We start from the raw sequence: 13,363 nt of genomic DNA on the forward strand, positions 1-13,363 counted from the left end.
TACTAAAAGTGACTAAACACAAAGATGTGTTTAGTCAAGCTGCACTTATCTTTATTACTGACAACACCATCTTCCCTTCCCTAGGCTGAAGCCCTAAACTGTATGGGCTGCGGCTTTTCTGTCTCCAGCATTACAAAGAGTACAAAGAGTTGTTTCAAAAACCAGCCCGACAGTTGGGAGTTGATGTCACTTTTCCATGCAGGTGCCTCATTGTTGTTGTGATCAGCTGCATTCTGAGAATCATTAACTTCAGCAGATGAACTCCTTCCTTAGACACCTTGTATTTTAGGGAACCAGGTGTTGCTTGTTCACGAACTGTGCCCAGGAACGTGTGTACACTCCCACACTGCCCACCAACTGCAGCATGTTATAGAATCATAGAATGGCTTGGGTTGGAAGGGACCTCAAGGATCATGAAGCTGCATCCCCTCTGCCACATGCAGGGCCACCAACCTCCACATTTAATACTAGACCAGGCTGTCCAGGGCCCCATCCAACCTGGCCTTGAACACCTCCAGAGAGGGAGCATCCACAGCTTCTCTGGGCCCCTTCTTAGCCTTTGTTTTATTCGCTGCTACTTTTCTACAGTAGAAGAGTAGAATTGCTGGGGGAACAACGCAGCTTTGGATTCAAGTGGGACACTGTCATTGGTTTGTGATTGCAGGAACTGGTTGGGCTCCTCTTTCTGAATGCAGCAAAGGCTTCTGTTAGGTGCCTGTTGATGACCAACTGATTGCATGGCATGCTGTGGCAGTGGTTGACTGGATTGTGCTTCAGCCCTGGAATCTTAAAATTCAACCACAAATCTGTCTCTTTATCTTGAGTGCTCCTGAGAAATGCATCACTTGCAGCTTTCTGCCTCTGCTACCCTCTGAGCACTGTAAAAAGGAAGGGCAGGGAGGAAAGTGTTCTTGCTGAGTATAGTTTCCTTCATGGCTGATACAGGAAGTCTGAAAGTGTATTTATTTATTTATAGTTTGTTTGTTTTCCTTGCAAAAGGGATGTATAATTCAATTTCTTTCCTGTAGGGACTGTAGGGCACCTGGGAAACTCATCCTATTTGGGATCATGAAGATGGAATCAGCTGCACACAGAAAATGCTGCTTGTCTCCCTCCCTCTGGGCTTCTGAGAACATTTTTTGAGCTCATGGCTCCTGCTGTCACTTTGCTCTCCTGCCAGAAAAGAGCTTGTGGAGCAATCTTGGCTGAGGAGACTTTAAGTCTTGATCCTCTTTGTAAATGAAAGCAAAACATATCAGAAGGGTAGAGCACTACTCTTCCATTTTTGGTTTTGGTTTTTTTTTCTTTTTTTTTTCTTTTCTTTTTTTTTTGTCTTTGCTTTATTTTGCTGTTGTTGGTTTTCTTTTTTTGTTTTGTAAAACAGGAAGTTTAGACAAAATTGCACTTAAATGTGACTGGTCTGTTCCATTTGCTTTGTTTTGAGCATTCTTTCTTACCTGCCTAATAGGAGCCAAGATGGGCACATCAACACTAATTCATAGAATCATTTGAGTTGGAAGGGACTCTTAAAGACTGTCAGATCTCACCCCTGCACTGAGCAGGGGCGCCCACAGCTCCATCAGTGCTCACAGCCCATCCCTGACCTTGGCTGTCTGCAGGGATGGGGCACCACTGCCTCTCTGAGCAACCTGTGCCACTGCTTCACTGCCCGTGGTGTAAAAACTTCTTCCTTACATCCTGTCTAAGTCTGCCCTCTGCACCCACTTGCAGTCAGGGATTGCCTGTAGGCTTGGTGTTCCCAGAACTGATGTGCCTTCCCAGAAAGTGCTGATGGACTAACACCAAGGGACTAGTGTAGCTGGTGGGAAGCTGTGCACAAGCAGTGCCGTGGATGTTGTGAAGGGCATGGCATGGGATGCCCTGAGCTGCTGACACCACCACGTCTAACAAGCCCCAGGGAAGGAGCATTGTGAGATTAGATAGCAGAGACTGTGGAGGCTGTGCCTGGAGATGTGCCCTGGCTGTTGGGCTTTCTTGGCACAGGGGAAGAGCACTGCAGGCTCCTTTGTACTAGAGACCAAACTGATTCAAATCAGAGCAGCAGAGGCCAAGTAGTGTTTAGTGCCCCACGTTCCAAATGTCCCCGTGTTGCAGCAGATGTATTCACTCACTCAGGTCAGAGGAATGGACCTACAGCGAAACATTGCTGGGTGAAATGGGAAATACGAGGAGATTTCATTGCTAGTATAAGAAGTGCCCGTTCTCCCCAGGCCTCCTGGCCGTGCCCCCACCTTCTCGGGACAGCTGTTACCTCGGGCAGTGCTGGGGTCCCCTCGGACCCCCCTGCTGGCACAGTCCCAGCAGGTACCCAGCCCTGGGGGCTCACGCTGTCAGCGCTGCCACTCCTGTGCAAAGCAGGATGGCCATCCAGTGGCTGATGCTGGGACTGCCCAGCAGCTCCTTAGCCCGACCTGCTTCAGAAGGTGAGAGGTGCCAGGCCATACCTGCGGTCAGCAGCACGCTCAGTGGAAACGCAGCACAGCACCCACATTGCAAAAATTGCAGTGAGAAAGCTTTGTTGGATCGTGCTTGGGACAGAATAAGCCTTGACGGAGTATTTTTCTACTATTTTTTTTATATTGAAAATATATTGTCTGAATAGTTGGCCTTCCTATCTGGAAATGGCTGGGTGCTGCATGAACTGCTGCTTCTGCTTGGGTTAGGATCGGTTCCTCATTCTGCAGTCAGAGGATACTGTTCTTTCCTGATGTTTTTGTTTTCATCTAAACAAGTTGTAGGGACTTCTGAATGCCTAGGAAATAACTTCTGCTTAAGCTTTTGTTGGTGTGCTTTCTCAGTGATAAGCACAACCTGATTGTGCGCTAGGCTTTTATGGTCTCTTAACAATGGTACACGGGAAAAGGACACTAAGAGGGGAAATCTTAGATTACATCTTGGAATGAAATTGCTTATTCAGAGAATGGTGAGGCTCTAGCATTGCTCTCCAGAGAAGTGAGGTGCCCCATCCCTGGAGGTGCCCAAGGCCATGAATAGACTCTGGGCACCTGGATCTTCTGACCCTTTTTAGAAAGGAGGAAAGAGATTAATGCCTTGCAAGCATCTTTCTACAAGTATGTAGGAGTGAGCTTTTGGGCAGCTGCTTTTGAGATGGCATGTTAATGTTCTAAAATTCTCCCAGAACTAAGAAGGAAAGCAAAAATCTGAGACTGAGTGCCTTAAATTTATTGCCCTCCAAACATTATGGTCAGAGAAATCTCCAATGGCAAAGTCTTTCTGCCTTCTTACTTGGAAAGAAACTGGGTGAAATTGGGAAGAGAGGTTCTCCCAGCAGCACCCAGCCCCCGGGATGCTACAGGGACAGGGCAGCATCTCAGCACCACTACCCCAGCATGTGTGATGCTTCCCCATTCGTGTCCTGATATTTCTGTCCAGACCCTCCCTGGCTTCTTCCCCAGTTCCAGAAAGTCTCAACTCCAGCGCTGCATGGCTTTTGCTTGTTCCCTCCATGCTGTAAGAGATGATAGCACAGTGAGGTCCCAGGGCAGCACAGGCTTAGTTTCTGAGGTACAGTTTGAGTAGGGGATGCAGCTGTGCTGTGGTGCTGCCCTTTGTGTTCTGTGGTCTGGCTGTGTAAACAGTGCAGACAGCCACGTGTCTGAGGAAGCCCCATGGAAGGAGTGGTGTTTTCTCCACATTAATGACACCTTTAGATTCTGATTGGCTCTCAGGGTGATGAACACTGAGCCAGAGGCTGCGTTGTTTAGAGCAGGCTGTGCTCTGAAGGCATGGAATGCAGGAGCTTCCAATTGAGAAAGACTTTGGAACATCTCAGTCTGTTTTCTCACTAGCCCCACACTCTGCAAAAGGGTGTGCAGTGGGTAAGGAGATGTCTGTGAGATGGCAGAGTACCCAGGTGGGGGGCTGCAGGGGCAAAGCTGGATGGCAGCAGCCTACATCTAGACAGGTTTGCTCAATTTTAGATTCTTTTCTATGAAAAAAAGGACCAATGTTACTAAGTCCATCTTTGTCAGTGTTGGATCTGGATTTTTCTTTTTCTTTTTTAAAATTTGAATTTACCCTCTGGGTTTAAGCAGACTTATGAGGAAACAACCACTACTGAGCAATAGCTGAAATAAAGCTTCTGCTGGTAGGGATGCAGCTGCTCTCAACGAGCATGCAGGTACTTGCAAGGAAAGCTGCAATGAAGTATTAGGGGAAAACATGAGTAAATCCCACAACAGTCACTCCAACCCCCTTTTTTTCCACCTATTTCCTAAATGTCACTTGGTGGTTCAGCATCCCCTTTCTTCACATAATAATCATATCCATAATAATCCAGGCTTGCAGTGTAACTCCTCTCTCCCTTTCTGCATGTGGTCATCTCAAGCTGCTGAGCCAGCTGATGCTTAGCTTAATTATCAGCTCATTCAGATCAAGGCTTTATGATGTGTTTCCTCTCCTGCTTTCACCATGAGGTGGGGGTTAAGGGTTTAACCTTATTACACTGTAAGAGTACACAATATATTAATTTGTTTTGGCTGTATTTGCTCCCCCAACTTCATACAAAGGATGAAAAACTTTCAGAAGAAAACCGACAATATTTGTTTGGCAAATACATGACCTGTAGATGTGTAATTGTTTTTCATGACCTTAAAACTTCATGCCAATGATCTAGATCTGATTTGTTGCACAAAAATGTGCTCTGCCAGCTCCAGCAAAAGGGCTGTCCTTGGGGAAGTGATGCTAAGAGGGCTGAGGAGAGGAAGGTCCCCATTGGAGCCCTGGTTGCACAGCCATGGGAGCCTGGTGGCTGTGACTTGTTGCTTCCTAACCTGGAGCCTTTCACCCTCTGCAACTCACAGTGCTCTGGTTTGCCATCCTCATCTCTACAGCTGATCTCAGCAACTGTGATGGGATTATTTCATGATTATCTGCATGGTGCCAGTGTGCATCTCGAAAGGATGGTTGAACACTGTGTCAATAGCCTGTGCTGCCTCCCTTTTGTTCCCTTTTGGCAGAAGTCTTCTGATCATGCCTTCACACAAGTGCATTTGGGCAATAGAGCTCTTTCATTTTAATAAATGAAAAGCTGGAGGCAGTAGTGGCTGCTTGAGATCTATGCCTATTCCTAAAGCAGGAAGGAAAAATGCAAATCTGCATTTTTGGTTCGTCCCTTCTTGGAAGCAGTCTTGGAGAATGCTGAGAATATGAGTTCCCTGAAGTTGTTCAATTGTAATATTTTTCTCTGAAACTTCAGTCTCTTCCATATAGAGCAAATGGCGAGACTGACTAAAAAATAGTAGCAACAATGAAAGCAACAAGTAAAACACATGATGAATGACCATTCTGAGGGATCTGACCCATGGGTTGCCAGCATTTCGTTTTGCTTTGTGGGAAAGAAACATCTCCATAGATTGAAACAGAGGGAGAGACTTCAGTAATTAAAAGTAAATGTCAGATGATGTTGTGTGAGTCCTCAGAGGGCTGCAGGTCAAATGAGGGGGGGGGAGGGAGAAATTAGTTCCCTTAGCAAGAGACTTTGGTATGAAGAGGTCATCTGAGAATAATAGAAATCCGTTTGGGTTAATGGATCAAAGCCATCTTCTTCTCGCCAGGGAAGGGAAGCTGTGCAGAAATGAGGAAGCCCAAAGGTTCAGGGCAAAAGGGTCTTGCAGGAGCTCTCCTGCTCACAACAGCCCCTATCTGCATCTTCCTCCTCACCTCCTGTTTGGATACTAGAAAGGCATCCATCCAAAGAGGTGGCTTGGTGTCTCTTATTGGGAAAATGGCAGCAGTAGGATGGGTATTTGGGGGTGCCTCAGCTATGAGGTTTTGCCTGGAGATAGTCCTTCAGTGAAGCACGGTGCAATTCACCTGATGTTTACTGTGAGGTAGGATGAAGCTCACTGTGCTGTGAGAACTGTCACTTCTGCTCAGCCTGAAATGGTTTGTGCTTTCAAGTTTTCATGCTCTGACAGATCCTGCAAATAAAAATGCTGTTTAAAAAACCTTGACACTCCATTTGTCTAAATATGATCAACTCTCCAAACAAAACATCTTTAATGTAAATTCTACAGTCCTTCAGTCTGATGTAATCCAATAATGAAGAATGAAATTCTTCTTTACTGTGTTGAATGCATTCCATTTTAACTGCAGAGAATAGTTTCACCCATGTCAGACATAAATTAAACTCTTCCGATCAACTTTTCAACTATGAAAGGAAACTTGGAGGTGGTTTCCCTTTGTGATGGATATATTGTCATTGGCTCGTCTGTGCACTCTGGTGTCTCATCAAAAAATAGTAAAGATACCTTTCAGGATACCTTTCCCTAGTTAACCAGAGGAAGGAGTTCATGGAGGAAATGATCTGTAGGGATTTTTCTCTGTCTCTGAGTACAATACCCTCTTGATAGCACCTAGTTTACACAATCTGTCCACCAGCAGAAGTGCTTCACCCACTGCTTTCTTCCTCAGCAACAATTTCCTCAGCTTCTTGGCAATAAGAAATGGAAAGCAGAGTAGCTTCCCTACCATCTGCTCAAGAATCTTGTTTATAAGTTGATGTAAAGATTAACCTTCTATGGAAATAAATATCATTTCTGATGTTCTCCAGTGAATCTTGCCTCAGAGGAAAAGTGGCCGTGCAATTAGCTCATCACCTGCCTTGCAGTTGTGTATACAGTCTCACGTCTCCCAGCACTGTTTGAATAAACAACCGTGATGATTCAGACTGGGAAGTAATTTACTGATGGCAGCCCCATAAGAATTGGAGTTGGAAGGGATTTCATGGTAACTCATGTGCTTACTCCAGTGTGGCCTCAGAGCACAATGTCCTTTGTCTGAGAAGAGTCTCCATACTCCATCTTTTCAGCCATGATCTTGTTTGAGATATAGCTGTTAGAACAGATCACCTTGAGTGTGGTCATGCAGCATGTATGGGACAATCAGGGGACTGGGCCTAGCCGACATGGGTTTATGGAAGGCAGATCTTCTATGACCAGTCGGCTCTTCTGTTGAGTGAGGGAAATCTACGTAGACTTTAGGAAAGCCTTTGACTCTGCCTCCCACAATACTCTCCTGTAGTTGCTTGCAGCCTGTGGCTTGGACAGGTGTGCTCTTTAGTGGGTAAAGAACTGGCACGAGGGCTGAGACCAGAGAGTAGTGAGTGGAGTTACATCCAGCTGGTTACTGGTCATGAGTGGTGTTCCTTGGGTCAATATTGCGGCCTGTCCTGTTTAATATCTTATTGATGACCTGGATGAGGGGATCAAGTGCACCCTCAGTAAGTTTGCAGATGACACCAAGTTGGGAGGAAATGTCAGTTGGCCTGAGGATGAGAAAGTCCTACAGAGGGACCTGGACAGGCTGATTGCTGGGCTGAGGCCAACGGGATGAAGTTTAGCAAGACCAACTGCTGGGCCCTGCACTTTGGTACAACAACCATGGGTATTGCTGCAGGCTTGGGGCAGAGTGGCATGGAAGAAAAGCTGCATGGAAGAAAAGGATCTGGGGGTGTTGGTTGACAGCCTGCTAAACAAGAGCCAGCAGTGTGCCTGGGTGGCCAAGAAGGCCAATGGCATGCTGACTTGTATTAGTAACAGTGCAGCCAGCAGAGCAGGAGGTGATTATTCCTCTGTGCTCAGCTCTGGTGAGGCTGCACCTCAAGTGTTGTGTTCAGTGTTGGGCCCCTCTCTACAAGAAAGGCACTAAGGTCCTGGAGCATGTCCAGATAAGGGCCATAGATCTGTGCATGGTCTGGAGCACAAGTCTTATGGGCAATGACTGAGGGAATGTTATGGTTCAGTCTGAAGAGGAGGCTCAGAGGAGACCTTGTTGCTCTCTACAACTCCGTAAGTGGAGGTTGTGGTGAGGTGCGGGGGTTGGTCTCTGCTCCCAGGTGACAGTGATAGGATGAGGGGTAATGGCCTCAAGTTGACAGAGGAGGTTCAGGTTGGTTATTAAGAAAAATTTCTTCTCCAGGAGTGTGATCAGGCATTGACACGGGCTGCCCAGTGAGGTGGTGGATTCATCGTCCATGGGGGTGTTCCAGAAATGTGGAGATATGGCACTGAGGGACATACATGGTCAGTGGCATAGTGGGGTTGGGTTGGGTTTGGACTTGGTGATCTTAGAAGTCTTTTCCAATCTTTATGATTTTATTTTAGATGCTGTTACCAGTTGCCTCAGTGTTCTGTTTTTTTGTTTTGTTTTGTTTTGTTTGTTTGTTTTTGTTTTTTTTTCTTTTTACTGCGAGGGCAATCTTTTGCTAGGTATCTCATTTTGTAGCCTGATGGTATGGAAATCTGCTCTGATGTTTTAGAAACAGTGTTGACATCTACATAGCCATTACAAGGTCCTTTTGCACTGTGAGTTCCTGTCTCTAAAGCTGGAAGGGAGACCCAGTAAGCAGTTTGGTCTGGGTGGAAGGGCAGGAAGTGAGTGCGGCACAGAGCACAGCATGGAGAGAAACCTGGGGCAAAGGTTTGATTTTTCTACCTGACCTAGGATGGTGTATCCGAGCTTCATTGAGCCTTCTTGCAAGGTAAGAAGAGAGAGAATGTGAATCCTTAGTGGTGTCACGTCGCCGGGCTGCCCCAGGTTCTCTTGCTGGAGGGGCAAATGAAGTGCAGACTCATTTGCTGGTGCAGAACAGAAGACCTTTATTCTAGGTGCTTACCACCTTTTATACCCATGCAACACAACAGTTTTCCCGTGCAACCAAGTCTGGTTACAATTAAGGGCTAGGCACCTTGTAGGTCTGTACATCTGGCTCAAGTTATTGTTCAGCTGTACCACTCATGAACAATACAACAACCTTCTTTATCCCACAGTGTCATGAAGATGCAGCGTGGTGTTCCTTGCCTCCCATGCAGGTGGATGCAATAGCCATTGAGGTATTTGGGCTATGTGGGATGGATGGCTCCTATCTCCTCAGGGTTCTTCATACCTTGAATGAAGCAGTGACAATATCTTAGAGAAACATGGGAACTTCTTATATCACTGGACTGCAGAGCAACGCAGGAGATCGTTGAACGCAGAGAAGTGATAAAAATGTCTATCTTTTGTTCCAGGGCTGTGATAACTTTTTCTGAGAGTTACATCCTTGTCACGCAAATGCTTTTCTTATAATTGGCCAGATTAGCGGCAATAGTTATATATGGTATGCCCTTTGTAACTCTTGTAATGACCGTTGTATGACTCATATTTCACAGTTACAGATGGTTTTTGTTGGCAACAACTGGGAGGGAATGCTGCGTCCAGCAACATCTGGAGAGATTTATCAGGGCAAGTATGATACTGGGAAGCAACAGCTCCTCTAAAGCCCCAGTAATTGCGTCTGAAGTGGCCATACTGCAACTAGCAAGCCTTAATCTCTGACCGGAGTTGGTGGAGCACGTAAAGAAGGATTCAGACGTCTGGATCTGCTGAGCTTCTGGCCTGCCTGAGGTGATGGCTTTGGCTTGTGAGCTGTTGTCCAGCCTGCCCCAAGAAGAGGCCTATAGTGCTGGGGCTGGGGCAAAATCACAGAGAGAACAGGCAGAAATCTGTGTGATCTCGGGGTTGTTTCCTTGGTTTTGCTTCCTGAAGAGTACTCTCTGCAATCTGTCTCCATCTCTGTGTTCTCCAGCAGGAGAACAAACACCAAGACCTGGCTGCTCACATATACTGGCTCTCCCTTGCAGAGCAGCACATCCTGTCCTGCAGCAGGGAAGTTGTAGAACAGATAGAACAACATGTGCACATAAGCCTCACCTGTACAGTTTTCATGGTAATAAATAGGTAAAAACTATTTTAAGTAACTGCTTCAGTAAGAATTGGCCTGTGCAAAGAGACAGGACAGCTGCTCTTGGATGCTTGTGTACGAGTCCTAGCAGACTTGGAAGCTATAGGGCAAATCTGCAATCAGATAGTGCTTAGACTTAAAGGGCACAAAGAAAATAAAGTAGAAAAGTCTGATCCAAAGCATCTAAGGAATTTTGGAGAGGAAGTTGTCCTGGACTAAAGCTAACACTTGGAGGAAAAAAAAAGAAGAAAGAAAATGTAGATATAAGAACAAATTGAAAAGAGATATTAATTCAACTTTGTGCATCATGGGTTCTCAGCCAGAGCCAGAACAGCTGCTGCAGAAGTGACAAGGGAAGTTTTTAAATGAAACAACTCCAGTTGAATGCCCTGAGCCTGGAACACAAGTGTGATAATAGACATTTCACTCAGTGTTGGAGCTGCAGTCCTGACATGCAAGAGGAAACTACATTGCTCACAGATGCTCCTCTAAACAGCAGCAGTTGTTTCGTAGCCTGCAGAACAAGCTGAAGGCTGATCGTTTATGAGCGATACCTGCTAAAAAATTCCAGAAAGTGGCCTTCCAGAAAGAGTGCCCTTTTCCTAGAATACAGCTGGCAAATGCAATTAGCTTTTTATGTGCCTATTTGTGAACCAGGTAATAGAAGGAGGACAAAGTGTAAGCTCTGCCGTAAGCTAAGGAAATTACTTGCTGTTGCCATAAGATACAGCCAAGTCGAGAACAATGGCTTATGAATCTGTGGAGCTACAAGGGCAGAAAAGGGAAATAAATGAGGTCAATTCTTCCTCAGTCATCCTCAGTCCTGTTGTGAACTTGTGAACTGTGAACTGCACAGGTCAGGAGTTAAAATGGATGCTAATTATTTGTTTTGTTTCCTTCCTCCTAATCCACTGCCTGAAAAAGCAAGTTCTAAGATAGAGTTGTTATGGCGTACCTGGCAATGGACAGTGGAAGAGCCACTGATGTAATGTCTGGAACTCTGCAAAGCTTTTGCCTTGGTCTCCCACAAAATCCTCTCTAAATTAGAAGTATCTGGATGTGATGAGCGAGCCATTTGATGGTTGAGAAACTGGTTGTTAAACTGTTCCCTGAGAGCAGAGGTCTCAGAGACTCAATGTCTGCTTGGAGACCAGTGATAAACGGTGTCCCTCTGGGGTTTGTACTGGGACCAGTGCACTGTCACTGGTGACCACTGGTGTCAGCTGTGGGAACTGGTGTCCCCCAGAGACACCCAGACAGAGTGGAGCCCTGGGCCCAGGAGAACTCCATGAAGTTCAATAAAGCCAAGCACAAGGTTTGACACTTGGGTCACAGCAACCCCCGCTATCAAAGCTGGAGGATGGAAAAGGTTGTGCCCAAAAAACCAACCATGTGGTTGCTCCAAAAGCAGCATGGCCAGCAGGTAACAGAGGTGATCTTGCCCCTCTGCTCTGCACTGAGACCTCACCTGGAGCACTGCTGCTTGTTGGCACTGGAGGGATGTCCTTATCCAACAGATTGGTTGCATGGGCTTGGAGGACAAAACCATGTAAGGAACTTGAAAACTGCGCCTTAAATTGAAATTGTTGCATATGCTAGACTGATGGAGATTCAGGTGTTAAATGTACGTGAGATTTTGCAAGTGGTGTAGCAAACACATAGTACATTGTGACTTAATTTCCAAAAGATCCTGAGCCAATAACATCAGATGAAGTTCGGCAGCCCGCAAGCAGACTTTAATTTCTAAATCACTTTTCTTATTAAGTAAGAGGAGGTGAATTTCCTCACTAAGACATAATAGCATTTTTCCAGTTACTCGGGTACTGAATTGTTGATGAAAGGATGCAATGAAAGCTCCTTCTGTAAGGGAGCTGAGTGTCAGGAAGGGCATTCTGAGAATAAACTTCTCAAACCAGTTCTAGGATACTGAAGTTCTTTTTTCCTGAAATGATAGTATAGGAAGTATACATTTCCCCCAGATTTCTGTTCCACACTTGAATTAGATAATACAAACGTTTTATACTTCTTTTATGTAAAAAAATGAGGCAAAAGAGACATAAATTTTTGAGTCAAATTGTCAGAATATTGCTTTGTTTTACAGCAGCACTTGAACACAGCTGCTGTGTCAATGGGCTTAGCTTTGAGCGAAGAGTTTGGTCCTACCACAATCTCACCACTCTGTTCTCTTCTGCAGAGGTACAGAAAATCCCAGCAGGTGGGTTTGCTGCTGTGTTCCTTGGCTGTAGTTTGCTCCCTTGTGCTATTTGCATCTTGACTCTGGCCAAGGAAGGAAATTTGGAAAGAAGCACGATGCTTGCTTTAAAAAATAATAATAAAAAAAGATTGTACAGCAAGTGAAAGTGTTCACTGTGAGCACATTTCTCCTGGTTCTTTTTTGTGCTTCTTCACCTATGACCAGAATCAGTAGGTGACGTAGCAGAGAAAGGGGTAAGGGTGAAATTCTGGAGTCCAAAAGGACATGTCTCCCAATGGAGGTGTCACGTGCTGTGCTGTGCTGTGTATGAGCCTGGCCCAGCTTTGAGTTAGCTGAGGGCTGAAGTTGTCCTGAAACCAATTTATGTTTCAAAGTTCACCTGGCTCAGGGCTGTTTTTAGTTTCCCAATGAACTGATTGAGTTGATAGCTGTCCTGCCAGGTCTGCTTTTCTTCCACAGAGGTAAGTCACATCTCAGTGAGGCCTGGGTTGTCTCGGGTGCAAAGTGTGATGTGTTGGCTTGGAGCCAAGCAGCTCCAAACTGCCAGCAGCAGTCCATGAATGTTAGAAACCTCTTTGTTGGGGTTCTGAGGAAGCTCTGGCCATCCCTCATGTGCGCACAGCCATTCTCACCTCAAGTATCTGTGCTCAGTTCTGGATCCTCTCTGCTATGACTGTGCTCCACCAGGGACTGGGCAAAGGAGGTGTGCCAAAGGGCAAGGAGTGCCTTGTGTCATCTGTCCATCTGTTGTGGAAGCTGTAGGAGCTTTATGACACGGAGCACTTTCTGTGAAATATTTTTGACAGAAAGCAATTCTGAGAAAATAAAAAATAAGAGAAATGACAGTTCTCTTCTGTATTCTGAAAATAGGAAGAGCAGAGAAGTGGCGATTTGATTGTTCATTGCGAAAATTAACATAGAAACAACCCAGACCATTTCCTCTTGTTGTTCTATCAATTCACATGGGTGTTTGGCACAAGGCACAAGAGTGACTGACAAGAGTTATGGGATAGATGAATGGACAGTGAGGTGGGTTGAGAACTGGCTGACTGGCAGAGCACAGAGGGTCGTCGTTGGCGGTGCAGAGTCCAGTTGGAGACCTGTAACCAGCAGTGTTCCTCAGGGGTCTGTGCTGGGTCCGGTCTTGTTCAACATCTTCATCAATGACCTTGATGAGGGGATAGTGGCCACCCTCAGCAAGTTTGCTGGTGATACGAAGTTGGGAGGATTGGCTGACACGCCTGAAGGCTGTGCTGCCATTCAGCGAGACCTGGACAGGCTGGAGAGCTGGGCAGTAAGAAACTGGATGAGGTTCAACAAAAGCAAGTGTAGGGTCTTACACCTAGGGAGGAATAATTGCATGCATCAATACAGGCTGGGGG

At 45.9% G+C, this 13,363-nt stretch overlaps 1 protein-coding gene across 4 annotated transcripts in view; it reads left to right on the forward strand.

Moving 5' to 3' along the window:
- Positions 1-13,363, forward strand: part of LOC104913753 — a 35,454-nt gene that overhangs the window by 11,241 nt on the left and 10,850 nt on the right. The window contains exon 1 of one of the 4 annotated variants that reach the window (XM_010721256.3): positions 12,370-12,442. The exons of the other annotated variants lie outside the window; for them this stretch is intronic. The gene's annotated coding sequence lies outside the window, so the exon portion shown is untranslated. Of the gene's footprint in view, positions 1-12,369; positions 12,443-13,363 lie in introns of those variants that run through there. 4 annotated transcript variants of the gene reach the window in all.

The sequence above is a fragment of the Meleagris gallopavo genome, chromosome 20, assembly GCF_000146605.3.
Source record: "Meleagris gallopavo isolate NT-WF06-2002-E0010 breed Aviagen turkey brand Nicholas breeding stock chromosome 20, Turkey_5.1, whole genome shotgun sequence".
NCBI lineage: Eukaryota > Metazoa > Chordata > Aves > Galliformes > Phasianidae > Meleagris > Meleagris gallopavo.